This window comes from Schistocerca serialis, chromosome 8 (genome assembly GCF_023864345.2).
Source record: "Schistocerca serialis cubense isolate TAMUIC-IGC-003099 chromosome 8, iqSchSeri2.2, whole genome shotgun sequence".
Taxonomy (NCBI): Eukaryota; Metazoa; Arthropoda; class Insecta; order Orthoptera; family Acrididae; genus Schistocerca; species Schistocerca serialis.
Window position 1 is genome coordinate 67116713 of NC_064645.1, and position 16311 is coordinate 67133023.

At 43.3% G+C, this 16311-nt stretch overlaps 1 non-coding gene across 1 annotated transcript; it reads left to right on the plus strand.

Moving 5' to 3' along the window:
• Positions 1-14509: 14509 nt before the first annotated feature.
• Trnaw-cca (transfer RNA tryptophan (anticodon CCA)) lies at positions 14510-14585 on the plus strand. The gene has a single exon. It is a non-coding gene; the product is annotated as a tRNA-Trp (tRNA).
• The last annotated feature ends 1726 nt before the right edge of the window (positions 14586-16311 follow it).

Consider the following 16311-nt stretch of genomic DNA (forward strand, 5'->3'; position numbering starts at 1 on the left):
AAAAAGAGAGCAGATGTGTCGTTGCTACAACGTGTATTGCAAACCAACACTCACTGATTTATGCTTGTAAGCTAGTAGGTGTCATCACCCATCGCAGGAGAATGGAGTTCCATAGGGCACATCGTTGCAAGGGCAAGTACGCGGTCAGACAGATTCAGACGATAGAGAAGACGAGCAAGATGAAGCGATGACTGTGGCTTTCCTGCCATATGCAGCCATGATCAACAGGCTTCCCAAGACGCGTAGAATCAAATGTGTGTTCTGTCTGAAGCCACCCTTATACCGTAATAGGTCATAGTTTTAAATAATTTCATTACTATTTTTGTATAATTCTGAATTATTTAAAAATAACGACCTGAAAAAAATAAGTGGTGTACTGACAACGTCTAGACGTAAGAAGTTATAGTTCCGTCAACTTTTATTTTCTATAAGTCTATATATAGTCCAGACAACAATGTCTTGATCTCATATGTTCATTTTATCTCACTTCATATTTTATCACATTGCCTGTATTGTGTTAGCTCGTGTGAGCGCTTATTATGCAAATATACGGTGTGAAAGTAGTCAGAGGTTTAATTTCAGAAGTACCTTTTATTTTATCACAAAATAACTATCTTTGTGAGGCAAAAATGTTTTATTAGTGCAAAGAAATGATAATTAATTTTTGAAGTGTGTTCAGGGAAGTGACGTAGGGAGTTTCAGCGCACAGAAATTAATTCAAAGCCTCGTCTCTGAGAATTTTAATTATTTTCGATCGCTACATTACGCTGCCCAGCACAGCGCTCGTCAATTTTTTTAATAAAATGAACACTGACTGTATAATAACTCGCAAAATAACTTTTCACATGAATTTAACTTTCTTGCAGGAGAGTAAAATTACTTTGGACAAGACCTGCTTGAAGTTTACCTTCTTTATTCATTGATTAATCCATCAAAGTTAGAGAGAGGGAAAGATACTGCGAAATATCCAGTTCTTCTACGAACCCTGTTTTACGACGAATTTAAGAGACATTAACTTGTCGCCTCTCCTCGCAAAGAAAATTAAGAATTGCTACGTCCTGATATCAGAAAGAGAATACATTAACGACAAGTAACCACTACCAACTAGTCAAAGAATATCAAGGTCACGATAGCAGTCATATGTGAGTCTACCGAAATTACGAAGATGACCCTAGTTATGCAAAAATGAGTAATTTGTAACATACCTAGCCAATGTGACAAGTCGTACATTGGCCATACAACTAGGGCAGCGTATTTGAAATGCTGAGAACATCAAGGGCACTCCCGGCCGAGACAGACTACTAAATCAGATATTGCCGAGTACGTTTTGGAACCTAATTATACTACGATCTCTGATGAAACGAGGGTTCTCATACATAGCCACCCCCCCCCCCCCTCCCTCCCAAAAGACACATACACGCACACACGCACACACACACACACACACACACACTCACACACAGTGTTATAAGAGAGTCTAAGGAGACGGCGGCAGAAAATCTCATGATTCATGCCGCTAGGTAGCACTCAGTGGAGGCTAGGGTCCTGCACTGGAGTTGCAAAAAACACAATAGTTGCAACAGGAGAATTGACTACAAAGGCGAACTGCGAATGTAACGATAGGGGAAGGACCACAGACAGAGCACCAGGAACATCGTACTGAGGACAGAATGCTAGATCGGAACGCCTCAGTACGGTACTATTTTGAACTGACCGCAGACTGAGAGCCTAGAATCGACCATGCGAACGATATTGGACCCATTCCACTCGATTAGCAGCCTCAGGAAACATGTGGTCAAAATATTATGCATGGACGGCGGTAATATCGGGCTAATTCAATTTTATTTAGATTGGTGCAGTCTGTATTGCTTTCCATACGTCCTAGTTCCAAAATTTTCGGTAAATAACCGACTACAGCAATTTAATGAATCTCGTAAATATGACTATGCTTAACGGCTACAGGTCGGCTACAATCAGGACCGGAATTTGCACATAAGGAAAACTGGGTTATCACGATTGCCACCTGGTTCGATATCGATTATACATGCACATTGTGTTTTAAAATCATCACTAAAACATACAGAAGGGACAAGAAACGACTGGACGCCCAACCATACTAGTATGAACATTAACAGAATTCCAGCATCATCACGCACCTAAATACTTGGGAATCATTCTCGATAGAACTCTAACATTCAAAACTCACTGGAAGAACACCAAAATGAAAACCTCGAAACAACCTAATTCGCAAACTAGAGGGGACACAGTGGGGATCACATCCACAAACTATTCGCTGTTCTGCAATGGCACTGTGCTTTTCTACTGCTGAATATGCTTCCCCAGTCTGATACAGGTCATCTCATGCCAGACAAGTAGACGTTGCTCTCAACGAAACCTGCAGGTTGATCACAGGTTGCTTAAGACCTACCCCGACTGATAAGCTCTACTGCCTGGCTGGAATAGCGCCACCATGGATACGCAGAACAGTGGCTGCCAACAAGGAGAAACTGAAAGTGGAACAGGACAGTGCCCATCCACTGCACGGACACAATCCACCACAGCAACGGCTGAGATCGCGAGAGAGCTTCCTGAGAACATCCGAGAAGCTCACCATTTCATCAGAGAAGGCAAGGCTGGAGTTATGGAAGAAGTCGACGCCTCACCTGCAGACGCCAGAAGCTGACGAACCACCACCTGGACACAACGAGAGCTGGCTGGCGTGGAAATCTTTAAACAGATTACGATCAGGAGTTGGACGATCCAGAGACAACCTGAAGAGATGGGGTTTCATAACAGAAGATACGTCCTGTGATTGTGGACAAGAACAAACCACAAGCCACATGCTCCAGTGCCTTTTGTGCCCTGCATCCTGCACGAAGATTGGTCTCCTGCAAGCCACTCCTAGCGCCTTGGAGGTTGCAAAGTACTGGGCGCATGTAATATAAATAAAATTTGTGCATATATATGTACATATTTATTGATGTGTATGGCTGCTGTAAATTTGTATGTTTCTGATTTGAGAAAATAAAATTAACAGAACCGGGCGTATTTGGAGATCACCTTAAAACATAGCATCCTTACCAATGGCGTGCACCCACTGGTTATCTAACATGAGAAGTCTTATGCGTATCACAACCAGGAGCCTCCTTGCTTAAAACGAGTGCGTTCTTTGCTATATTTAGCTATCACTCATCGACCGCAAACAACAATGTACACTCAAAAAAAAAAAAAAAGAGAGAGAGAGATAGACAAATACATTAGTACAATTTTGGAAAAATTGCATGATTTATTCAAGAGAAAGAGCTGCACAAGTTGAGAAAGTCAATAACGCATTGTTCCACCCCTGGGCCATACGTAAGTAGTTATTTTGCTTGACGTTGATAGAGTTGTTGCATGTCGTCCTGAAGCATATCGTGGCAAATTCTGTCAAATTGGGCGTTAGATTGCCGAAAGCCCGAGATGGTTGGAAGGCACTATCTGTCTTAATTGTGGACAGTTCCAAAGACAGCTCTGGGGCTCTGTGTGAACCTTCTTTTCATTTGTGATTACTGTATTGTTGGCCAAGAGGCAGTATATGTGATGTTCCTGGAGGAACTGTCAGCATTCTGGGATATAACAGGAACATTCATCTCAAAGAAAAACCTTCTCATGGACATACACACTATTTCGGATGTTTTCCGTGATGGAATACATTTAATGTAGATTTGTTTACAGGTTAGCGGCGCTCGAGTAAATGTCATACCCACCCAACTTTTCTGTCGTTTAATTCTTACGCAATATACCTCGTTCTTATCAGCCTCTTTACTCCGGATGTCTTTCTTCCAGTAAACCGGCCTGTTGAAAGTTTAGCTGTCCAAGTTCTGTTGTGGCTGGAGTAGTGCCAGAGACTGACATTTTATCAGACAGAATCATAGGTTAACTGCGATTGTATACGCACGTGGCTAAAATGGCACATAGAATATGCAGAATATGCAGATGTGGCGTATGTTTATGGTTTCTGTGATGGTAGTGCTCCTTCTGCAGTCTAAGAATGATGACGACGCTTTTCGACACTTCGAATCCCTAATTATTGAGGTGAATGTGTTAAAAATGTAATTTTTCAGTTGACTTAAAAACGCGTGCTGTAATGGAAACTAACTGTTTTACAAGTGTATATACGTAAACCTTTTTATGTATTGAATAATAAAGAAAATAAATAACAATGTATATTACATATTAAAATGCTATATGTTGATGTGGTCTTCAGTCGAGTGACTGGTTTGATGCAGCTCTCCATGCTACTCTATCCTGGGCAAGCTTCTTCATCTCCCAGTACCTACTGCAACCTAAATCCTTCTGAATCTGTTTAGTGTATTCATCTCTAAGTCTCCCTCTGTGAGTTTTATCTTCCACACTGCCCGTCAATACTAAATTCCTGATCCCTTGATGCCTCAGAATATGCCCTACCACCTGAGCCCTTCTTCTAGTCAAGTTGTGCCACAAATATCTCTTCTCTCTAATTCTATTCAGTACCTCCTCATTAGTTATGTGATCTACCCATATAAACTTCAGCATTCTTCTGTAGCACCACATTTCGAAAGCTTCTATTGTCTTCTTGTCGAAACTATTTATCGTCCATGTTTCACTTCCATACATAGCTACACTCCATACAAAGACTTTCAGAAACGACTTCCTGACACTTAAATCTATACTCGAAGTTAACAAATTTCTCTTCTTCAGAAATGCTTTCCTTGTCATTGCCAGTCTAAATTTTATATCCTCCTTTCAAGACCATGTCTATTCAGTTCAGCTTCTTTTCCAGTTCCTTTGCTGTCTCTGACAGAATTATAATGTCATCGGCGAACCTCAAAGTGTTTATTTCTTCTCCATGGCTTTTAATTCCTACTCAAAACTTCCTTTTCTTTCATTTAGTACTTGCTCAATATACAGATTGAATAACATCGGGGAGAGGCTACAACCGTGTCTCACTCCCTTCCCAACCACCGCTTCCCTTTCATGTCCCTCGACTCTTATAACTGCCATATGGTTTCTGTACAAATTGTAAATAGCCTTTCGCTCCCTGTATTTAACCCCGGCCACCTTCAGAATTTGAAAGGCATTATTCCATTCAACACTGTCAAAATCTTTCTCTAAGTCTACACAAATGTTAGAAACGTAGGTTTAGCTTTCCTTAATTTATTTTCTAAGATAAGTCGTAGGGTCACTATTGCCTCACGTTTTCCAACATTTCTACGGAATTCAAACTGATCTTCCCCGAGGTCGGCTTCTAGCAGTTTTTCCATTTGTCTGTAAAGAATTCGTGTTGGTGTTTTCCAGCCGTGGCGTATTAAACTAATAGTTCGGTAATTTTCACATCTGTCAACACCTGCTTTCTTTGGGATTGGATTTATTATATTCTTCTTGAAGTTTTTTCGCCTGTCTCATACATCTTGCTCACCAGATGGTAGAGTTTTGTCAGGACTGGCTCTCCCAAGGCTGTCAGTAGTTCTAATGAAATGTTGTCTACTCCTGAGGCCTTGTTTCGCCATTGAGTTTGACCGAGCACTAAGTGCTATATATCGTAAACCATATGTCCATACGATCTTTTATTCTCCAAACGGTCGTACCTGTAGTATCCATGAATTTTCAACATTCCTCCTGGAATACCCTATATTGTGAGCTGATGTGTTGTTGTTACCTCGAATTTTGGTATTACTGGAGCGGTGTTTCATTTAAATTATATTGTGACAGTGACGAAGAAATTTCAATCCTTTGACGAAGAAATTTCTATCCACATTGGAACCTTATGCTAAGGTTTCATATTAAAACCAGTTTCTATGTTACTGTTTTGTTCATTGTCAACGATGGTATTTTTGTGTTTAGTAAAACTGTTGGTCAAAGTAAGCCCATGCCTGTCCAACATGCACAACCCCCTGTCCGAACACCCCTCTACACAAATTCTCCAAACTAAGGGAGAATTATCATGAAAAACACACTCTATTTAAAAGATGCAGTAAACCCACAATTTGGAAGATGTGGCATGAAATTCTGTGATATGCTTATCATGAAATTAAAAAATATACGGTTAAGTTCCTTGCACTATATAAATATAATTTTTATGAATTTAAAAATTTTGTTTTCAAAAAATAATATATGTACCTTTTATTCAGAAACTGTTCAAGAGATTTCTGCAACAATTTCTTTGTTTAATCTCTCTGCATATAGTAAGCTTCTCTCATTAAGTTTTTGAATATATCGAACACCAGAATTTTAATAGTGTTTTAATTGTAATTTTGTAAGAACAATGTAAAATTCATGCAAAATTGGAAGTACTTTGCCCCATATCTCAGCATACATTCAGAATTTTCAAATTTACACTTGAGACGTCAACATTTATTTTATAAATGTAGAAAATGTCATAATTCTAGCCTCTTAAGATTTTGAGAAATAGGTACTTAGGCTTTAAAAAACACAGTTTTCAAAAAATGCAGTTTAAAGTTCAACCCAACTATTTTTCCAATGTCACCTCTTCAGAAGACCCCAAGGTTCGTACACCGAGTTCTCTTCCTCTTCAAGGCTTCTCCTCAGATTTCATGTTTCTACCTTCTTTGCTTTAGCGGGTCTTCAACCGACTTATCATCTGCAGAGAGGCACTGTAAATCTATTTTTCTCCAAATGGTTTGAACGAAATTTCCTATCATAAATGCCATCCTTTCTAATACGGATACCTTCATCCTACCTACATACGGATACTCAAAAAAGAAGAACTGCATCATAATCGAACACGTGAATAAATCTCCGTCAGCAGGACAAGGCAGAACAAGAAATGCTTCTTCATTAACAAATAGATAGTTTGTTGTTGTTCCTAAGATACGGAACAGGGTCACAGATCATCTATAAGACCAAATGGTGTATAAGACAGCCCTCTACATGTATCATATGCAGGTTTGCTTTAAAGTAATTGGCAGAATTCAAGTTAACGAGTTAGTTTTGGAGTGTTGCTTCAAAAGGTGGGCGTAGCAGGAATGTCGCGTCACACATTTACACTGAAGCGTCAAAGAAACTGATATATGCATACGTATTCAAATACGAAGATATGTAAACAGGTTGAATACGGCGCTACGGTCGGTAACACCCATATAAGACAGCAAGTGTCTCGTGCAGTTGTTACATCGGTTACTGCTGCTATAATGGCAACCTATCAAGATATAAGTGAGAGAGATGGGGCACAGTATATCCGAGGTACCGATAAAGTGGGGATTTTCCCGGAAGACCGTTTCACAAGGGTGCCGTGAATGTCAGGATTCCGGTAAAACTTCACATCTCCGACATAGCTGTGGCCGGAAAAAGAACCTCCAAGAACAGGACCAAAGACGACTGAACAGAATCGCTCAACGTGACAGAAGTGCAACGCTTCCGCAAATTGCTGCATTTTTCAATGCTGGGCCATCAACAAGTGTTAGCGTGCCATGCATTCAATGAACCATCGATATGGGCTTTCGGAGCCGAAGGCCCATACGTGCACCCTTGATGACTGCACGACACTAAGCTCACCTGTGGCCTTCAACATCGACATAGAGCTGCTGATCACTGCAGACATGTTGCGTGGTTGGACGAGTCTCTTTTCAGATTGTATCGAGCTGATGAATATGTAAAGGAAATGGAGAGAACCTCATTAATCCTTGGACATTGCATTTCAGTAGACGACTGCTGGTGGAGGCTCTGCAATGGTGTGGAGCGTGCGCTGTTGGGGTGATATGGGACCCTTGATACGTCTAGATACGACCCTGACAGGTGACACGTACGTAAGCGTCCTGTCTGATCACCTGCATCCATTCATGTCCATTGTGCATTCCGAAGGACGTGGGCAATTCCAGCAGGACAATGCGACAACCCACACGTCCAGAATTGCTACAGAGTGGCCCTAGGAATACTCTTCTAAGTATAAATACTTCCGCTGGTCGCCAAACTCACCAGACACCGGCATTATTGAGCATATTTTGGATGCCTTGCAACGTGATGTTCAAAAGAGATCTCCATCCCCTCGTACTCTTACGGATTTATGGACAGCCCTGCAGGATTCATGGTATCAGCCCCCTCCAGCACTACCTCCAGAGATTGGTCAAGCCCATGCCACGTCGTGTTGCGACCTTTCTGTCTGCTAATGGAGGCCCTACACGATCTTAGGGAGGTGTACTAGTTTCTTTGGCTCTTCAGTGTAATTATTTCTCAGGCAGTACGGATGCGATTTCGTCATTGAAACTTTAGGAACCTATTGTCCATGGATTGTACCAAAAGTAAGAAATAACCTGAGGATTGGCATTTTAGGTCAATTTCATGAACGTCTCCCCTTTACAAATAGAAAGTTATTTGAGGTGAAAATGTTAGACCCATCGCCTCATATGTGCAGTCGTGATCCATTACAAGCAGGCTGACGTAAATGCAACGGGTGTGACACTGGTGAGCCGTGTTGAAGCATGCACGCCCACCAAGTAGTTCGTTTCGGGCACCCGCCCGCAGTGTTCAAAGCCCTGTGTGGGTCGCTGCGTCGCGTCGCTCTGCAGATGCGGCCGGCCCAGAGCGCAGAGTTATACGGTTAGCACGCGGCGCGCAAACCGCTAACGAGCCGGCGGTCCGGCTCCGCCGTCTGCGTCAAACGCACGCAAATTAATAAATTTCTGGCGGCGGCAAAGCCCCAGGGCTCCAGCGGCCGCGCACGAGGCCGGTCGTCGGTGTACATAGGAGCCGCTCCAGCTGCGTCGATCGCGACCGATCTACGCTGCTGCGTCTGCAGTTTTCATCCGGTGTTACTCCCGTCACACGACAGTGCACGTCATACGTTCTGTCTTAACTAACGAGCACACGAATTTCGCAAATACTCAGTAAGCTCACAGATACATTGGTTGTTCAACAGAGGATTCCCTCATTTTAAAATTAAATAATACGATAACGGAGATCGATAGAAAAAATAGAACAAACGGTACTGTACTCAAAAAGCTGTGGTCATCTTCCCAGAACTTATGACGCAGTAATTACAAAAGTTACTAACAGATGGCGCTGCAGTCGCAATCTGTGGTGGTTATAAATGAACAATTTAGAACAGAAACAGCACTTCAGCGGTTTTTGACACTATACAGAGTGAATCAGGAGGACAGGTACATACTTCGAAGCATCATAACGTTGGTGATTCAGAATGAAAAACTTAAAAGGACCATATGCCCTTCTCTTAATCGCATCTGACACAGCTGTTAGAAAATCACTTGCGTCAGTCACAGTTCCTTCTTCACCGCCACTCACATACAACCAAAACCACATTAGGCTACGTATTGTCGTCTTTATTGACCATTTCAATGCGCACTTCACTTGTGGTGCGGTATTATTGACGATCAACTTATGGGTCCAGTTCTTCTAGATAAGTGTCTTAATCCAGTACGGTATCTTGATTTCTTGGGCGATATTCCTCTGGCAACACGGCGTCATATGTACTTTCAGTGCGACGGACCTCCTGCCCATTCTGTACGGCCAGTGACACAGTACCCCGCCGAAAAGTGTCATTGTATTCGAACATAATACGTGTTCCAAAATTCTACAACTGTTCGACGTATATCTCTAACGTCGATCTGCTGTAGAATTTTGAAACACGTATTATGTTCGAGTATAATGACTCTTCTGGAGACTAGAAATCTACTCTGAAGGAATCAGCATGGGTTTCGAAAAAGACGATCGTGGGAAACCCAGCTCGCGCTATTCGTTCACTCAGAGGGCCATAGACAGGGGTTCCCAGGTAGATTCAGTGTTTCTTGACTTCCGCAAGGCGTTTGATACAGTTCCCCAGAGTCGTTTAATGAATAAAGTAAGAGCGTATGGACTATCAGACCAATTGTGTGATTGGATTGAGGAGTTCCTGGATAACAAAACGCAGTATGTCATTCTCAATAGACAGAAGTCTTCCGAAGTAAGAGTGATTTCAGGTGTGCCGCAGGGGAGTGCCGTAGGACCGTTGATATTCACAGTATATATAAATGACCTTGTGGATAACATCGGAAGTTGGTGGTGGTGGTTAGTGTTTAACGTCCCGTCGACAACGAGGTCATTAGAGACGGAGCGCAAGCTCGGGTTAGGGAAGGATTGGGAAGGAAATCGGCCGTGCCCTTTCAAAGGAACCATCCCGGCATTTGTCTGAAACGATTTAGGGAAATCACGGAAAACCTAAATCAGGATGGCCGGAGACGGGATTGAACCGTCGTCCTCCCGAATGCGAGTCCAGTGTGCTAACCACTGCGCCACCTCGCTCGGTAACATCGGAAGTTCACTGAGGCTTTTTGCCGATGATGCTGTAGTATATCGAGAGGTTGTAACAATTCGAAATTGTATTAAAATGCAGGAGGATCTGCAGCGAATTGACGCATGGTGCAGGAAATGGCAATTGAATCTCAATCTAGACAAGTGTAATGTGCTGCGAATACATTGAAAGAAAGATCCTTTATCGTTTAGCTACAATATAGCAGGTCAGCAACTGGAAGCAGTTAATTCTATAAATTATCTGGGAGTAGGCATTAGTAGGAGTGATTTAAAGTGGAATGACCATATAAAATTAATCTTCGGTAAAGCAGATGCCAGACCGAGATTCATTGGAAGAATCCTAAGGAAATGCAGTCCGAAAACATAGGAGGTGGGTTACAGTACACTTGTTCGCCCACTGCTTGAATACTGCTCACATGTGTAGGATCCGTGCCAGATGGGGTTGATAGAAGAAATAGAGAAGATCAAACGGAGAGCAGCGCTCTTCGTAACAGGATTATTTAGTAATCACGAAAGCGTTACGGAGATGATCGATAAACTCCGGTGGAAGACTCTGCAAGAGATACTCTCAGTAGCTCGGTACGGGCTTTTGTTGAAGTTTCGAGAACATACCTTCACCGAATAGTCAAGCAGTATACTACTCCATCCTACGTATATCTCGCTAAGAGTCCATGAGGGTTAAATCAGATTAGAGCCCCCACAGAGGCATACCGACAACCTTTCTTTCCACGAACAATAAGAGACTGGAATAGAAGGGAGAACCGGTAGAGGTACTCAAGGTACCCTGCGCCACACACCGTCAGGTAGCTTGCGGAGTATGGATGTAGATGTGGATGTAGGGTAGTTGGATAGTGCGCCGTCAATCATTTCTTGGCCATCGAGCTCACTCGTTCTTACACCATTACATTACTGTTTTGATTTGGCTTAAGAGCGAAGCCTATAAGTGCGGAGTGACCACGAAGGAGGAACTTCCCGTTCGAATTTTACTGTACACGCATCCGCTCATGTAAACGACCATACGAATAAGCTCAGATCAGCAAGACAGCAGCTGTCTATAAGGGCTGCAAACGGCACTGCAGCTGAGGGTCGACTTTTTAAACAACGTTTGTGAGGAAATGTACACAATAAAACAAAAATTAGATCACAATCTTTCCTTTAGTATCACCTGAACTAGTCCTGTTCCCCATTAGTTTCAATAGCTTCCTCGGAAAGTGTTAAGAACTGGACGTTGTTCATATGAATTTCTTTTTCTCCAGAATTGCTGATATTATCACTCCTCAAAGCATGCTCCTTTCTTTCTAACACATCCTGTATGAGTTATTCATATGGAGGCGAGACCTACAGTTTTATATATAAAGGACATACCTGCATATATCCCAGGCCTACAGACAGGATGTAAAATTTCAGTTTAGTGCAGAAACGGTATTTCTCCTGCAGAGATGCTGTTTCCTCTCTAAACGTAAGTGTGAGAACTTTTTCGCTTGCTCGATACGTGGAGCGCTACGTCCGTCCTTTGAATGTCTGACAGTAGCATGGTGTCTGACAATGAGGAAACAGTATTGTTCGAAGTGGAATTAAAAATGTCGAGTACAAAACAGAACATTTGACGAAAGCAAGAGTAAAGGGTCTCGAATACATCAATTATGCTTCTAAATAGTCAAAAAGAAGAAAATTGGACTTGGAAACAACACTTCAGCGTGGCATTCAAATGGTTCAAATGGCTCTGAGCACTATGGGACTTAACATCTATGGTCATCAGTCCCCTAGAACTCAGAACTACTTAAACCTAACTAACCTAAGGACAGCACACAACACCCAGCCATCACGAGGCAGAGAAAATCCCTGACCCCGCCGGAATCGAACCCGGGAACCCGGGCGTGGGAAGCGAGAATCAGCGTGGCATTAACAGTTCCATTATTTCCTATAGGTGTAAAGTGGATTGTTATGGAGGTATGTCAGACAGGCATCGTGAAGAGACAAACTTTTATTGCAAACAAATTGAGGACGAACAAGATTCGTATGTACAAGCACCGGTTGAAGTGATACAACTAAGTAGGACACTTCCACAGGGAGAGCGAGCAAAAAAACAATGCGCAGCCGATGTTACGTATTATGGTACATCGATTTCAGGAAACGTCATATTTGTGGCAAAGCATTTCAAAATATTCATGGTGAGGAAGAAGCTCTCGTTCTCCTATGATGTCATTTTAACTGTCTGAAAAGTTTCCAAAGGACACGAAGAGTACAAATACGTCAGGAAACGAAACTCCACAGAAAGTGTTTATATTAGTCGAGGAGCACATGCGCTCATAGCCTGCAAAAAGGGGACACTACACACCAAAAGATGTAGAAAATTTGGGTACGAAACTTAGTATAAAAATAAAGCATGACATGTCCATAGAGAAGTATCCCGAACAACTGGTTTCATATTTGTTGTACCACAGTATTTTTAAAGGATGCCTCAGTCTGTCATTCAGGAGGCCTCAAATCGATATTTGCTGTACATGTGACCATTTATCAAGAAAGATGAGAAGTCCATCGCTGAATGAGTGTGCAAAACGTGTAGCAGCAGCAGAGTATATAGTCCATAGGAGGAGATCACAAAATATCACAAGTAATGTAGAATTTTTGAATAAAATCTGTAAAGAAGACAATGAAGATACCAGCACAGGCAACGTTCTACTGCAGGTAACTAACCATTAATGTATTTAACATTCACAATATGTGGGACAATACTGCAAATTTTTGCATGTATCATGGAGGGGTGGGGGGTGGGGGGGAGGACTACGAAAAGTCCGGCTGAAGTGTGCTCATTCAACTTAGACTACATTAATAGTGAGTTGCCAAGTTCTATTAGGTACTAACACGAATTTTCTAAAGGGTGTCCTGGTCCAAACAGAATTCATACCATTGTTAGATATTTCCAAGGCTACTGGAAGGCTGCAGAATGCAGTGCATTATTCTCTCGCGCAGGAGTATGCTTTCGTGCCATGTAATCAGGGTTGTCGTGTCATGAAGATAAACAAATCTGGCAGAATCTATTCACTCCGTGAACTCTTCGAACAAGAACATCAGATTTACCTCTAAAATGGTACAAACAGCAGACATGTTTTTTTTTTATAACTGATGGTCAAAATACTTCAGAAACTCAGTACTTTCAGTGGAATCTATGCAAAGAAGACCGAAAAATGATGAAAAAGTGTAAGTGAATTAATGGAGTTTTAACATGAAAGGCATCGTACATGGGAATGAATTCCACTAAGATATGTGGAACTAAATGAGAAGAAACTAGCTGACGTAATGAAATTGCAGCCATACATACCAACAGCATAGCGTGAGTTTTATAATGACCAACTGGCTGCACGCTCCACAACACCCGAGTTCGAGTCTCGGTCGGGCACACAGTTTTAATCTGCCAGAAAGTTTCATATCAGCGCACACTCCGCTGCAGAGTGAAAATCTCATTCTGGAAACATCCCCCAGGCTGTGGCTAAGCCATATCTCCGCAATATCCTTTCTTTCAGGAGTGCTAGTTCTGCAAGGTTCGCAGGAGAGCTTCTGTAAAGTTTGAAAGGTAGGAGACGAGGTACTGGCAGAAGTAAAGCTGTGAGTACCGGGCGTGAGTCGTGCTTCGGTAGCTCAGTTGGTAGAGCACTTGCCCGCGAAAGGCAAAGGTCCCGAGTTCGAGTCTCGGTCGGGCACACAGTTTTAATCTGCCAGGAAGTTTCATATCAGCGCACACTCCGCTGCAGAGTGAAAATCTCATTCTCGAAAAATCCCCCAGGCTGTGGCTAAGCCATATCTCCGCAATATCCTTTCTTTCAATAGTGCTAGTTCTGCAAGGTTCGCAGGAGAGCTTCTGTAAAGTTTGGAAGGTAGAAGACGAGGTACTGGCAGAAGTAAAGCTGTGAGTACCGGGCGTGAGTCGTGCTTCGGTAGCTCAGTTGGTAGAGCACCTGCCCGCGAAAGGCAAAAGTCCCGAGTTCGAGTCTCGGTCGGGCACACACTTTTAATCTGCCAGGAAGTTTCATATCAGTGCACACTCCGCTGCAGAGTGAAAATCTCATTCTGGAAACATCCCCCAGGCTGTGGCTAAGCCATGTCTCCGCAATATCCTTTCTTTCAGGAGTGCTAGTTCTGCAAGGTTCGCAGGAGAGCTTCTGTAAAGTTTGAAAGGTAGGAGACGAGGTACTGGCAGAAGTAAAGATGTGAGTACCGGGCGTGAGTCGTGCTTCGGTGGCTCAGTTGGTAGAGCACTTGCCTGCCAAAGGCAAAGGTCCCGAGTTCGAGTCTCGGTCGGCACACAGTTTTAATCTGCCAGGAAGTTTCATATCAGCGCACACTCCGCTGCAGAGTGAAAATCTCATTCTGGAAACATCCCCCAGGCTGTGGCTAATCCATGTCTCCGCAATATCCTTTCTTTCAAGAGTGCTAGTTCTGCATGGTTCGCAGGAGAGCTTCTGTAAAGTTTGGAAGGTAGGAGACGAGGTACTGGCAGAAGTAAAGCTGTGAGTACCGGGCGTGAGTCGTGCTTCGGTAGCTCAGTTGGTAGAGCACTTGCCCGCCAAAGGCAATGGTCCCGAGTTCAAGTCTCGGTCGGGCACACAGTTTTAATCCGCCAGGAAGTTTCATATCAGCGCACACTCCGCTGCAGAGTGAAAATCTCATTCTGGAAACATCCCCCAGGCTGTGGCTAAGCCATGTCTCCGCAATATCCTTTCTTTCAGGAGTGATAGTTCTGCAAGGTTCGCAGGAGCGCTTCTGTAAAGTTAGGAAGGTAGGAGACGAGGTACTGGCAGAAGTAAAGCTGTGAGTACCGGGCGTGAGTCGTGCTTCGGTAGCTCAGTTGGTAGAGCACTTGCCCGCGAAAGGCAAAGGTCCCGAGTTCGAGTCTCGGTCGGGCACACAGTTTTAATCTGCCAGGAAGTTTCATATCAGCGCACACTCCGCTGCAGAGTGAAAATCTCATTCTGAAAACATCCCCCAGGCTGTGGCTAAGCCATGTCTCCGCAATATCCTTTCTTTCAGGAGTGCTAGTTCTGCAAGGTTCGCAGGAGAGCTTCTGTAAAGTTTGGAAGGTAGGAGACGAGGTACTGCCAGAAGTAAAGCTGTGAGTACGGGGCGTGAGTCGTGCTTCGGTAGCTCAGTTGGTAGAGCACTTGCCCGCCAAAGGCAATGGTCCCGAGTTCGAGTCTCGGTCGGGCACACAGTTTTAATCTGCCAGGAAGTTTCATATCAGCGCACACTCCGCTGCAGAGTGAAAATCTCATTCTGGAAACATCCCCCAGGCTGTGGCTAAGCCATGTCTCCGCAATATCCTTTCATTCAGGAGTGCTAGTTCTGCAAGTTTCGCAGGAGAGCTTCTGTAAAGTTAGGAAGGTAGGAGACGAGGTACTGGCAGAAGTAAAGCTGTGAGTACGGGGCGTGAGTCGTGCTTCGGTAGCTCAGATGGTAGAGCACTTGCCCGCCAAAGGCAATGGTCCCGAGTTCGAGTCTCGGTCGGGCACACAGTTTTAATCTGCCAGGAAGTTTCATATCAGCGCACACTCCGCTGCAGAGTGAAAATCTCATTCTGGAAACATCCCCCAGGCTGTGGCTAAGCCATGTCTCCGCAATATCCTTTCTTTCAGGAGTGCTAGTTCTGCAAGGTTCGCAGGAGAGCTTTTGTAAAGTTAGGAAGGTAGGAGACGAGGTACTGGCAGAAGTAAAGCTGTGAGTACCGGGCGTGAGTCGTGCTTCGGTAGCTCAGTTGGTAGAGCACTTGCCCGCGAAAGGCAAAGGTCCCGAGTTCGAGTCTCGGTCGGGCACACAGTTTTAATCTGCCAGGAAGTTTCAGTACCATTATTTTTTTAAAAATAAGGATGGGTTCTGTTGTCTGTTATCAATTTAAAACTTTTCTGTAGTAAGAATTAAAGTTTATATATTTATTACAAACTATTAAAACCTATTTAGTACTTTTTGTTTACCAATCAAAATCCATAGCTCTCCTCTCTACAATATCCCTAACATATAATTTTTTTTCCTTTTCTT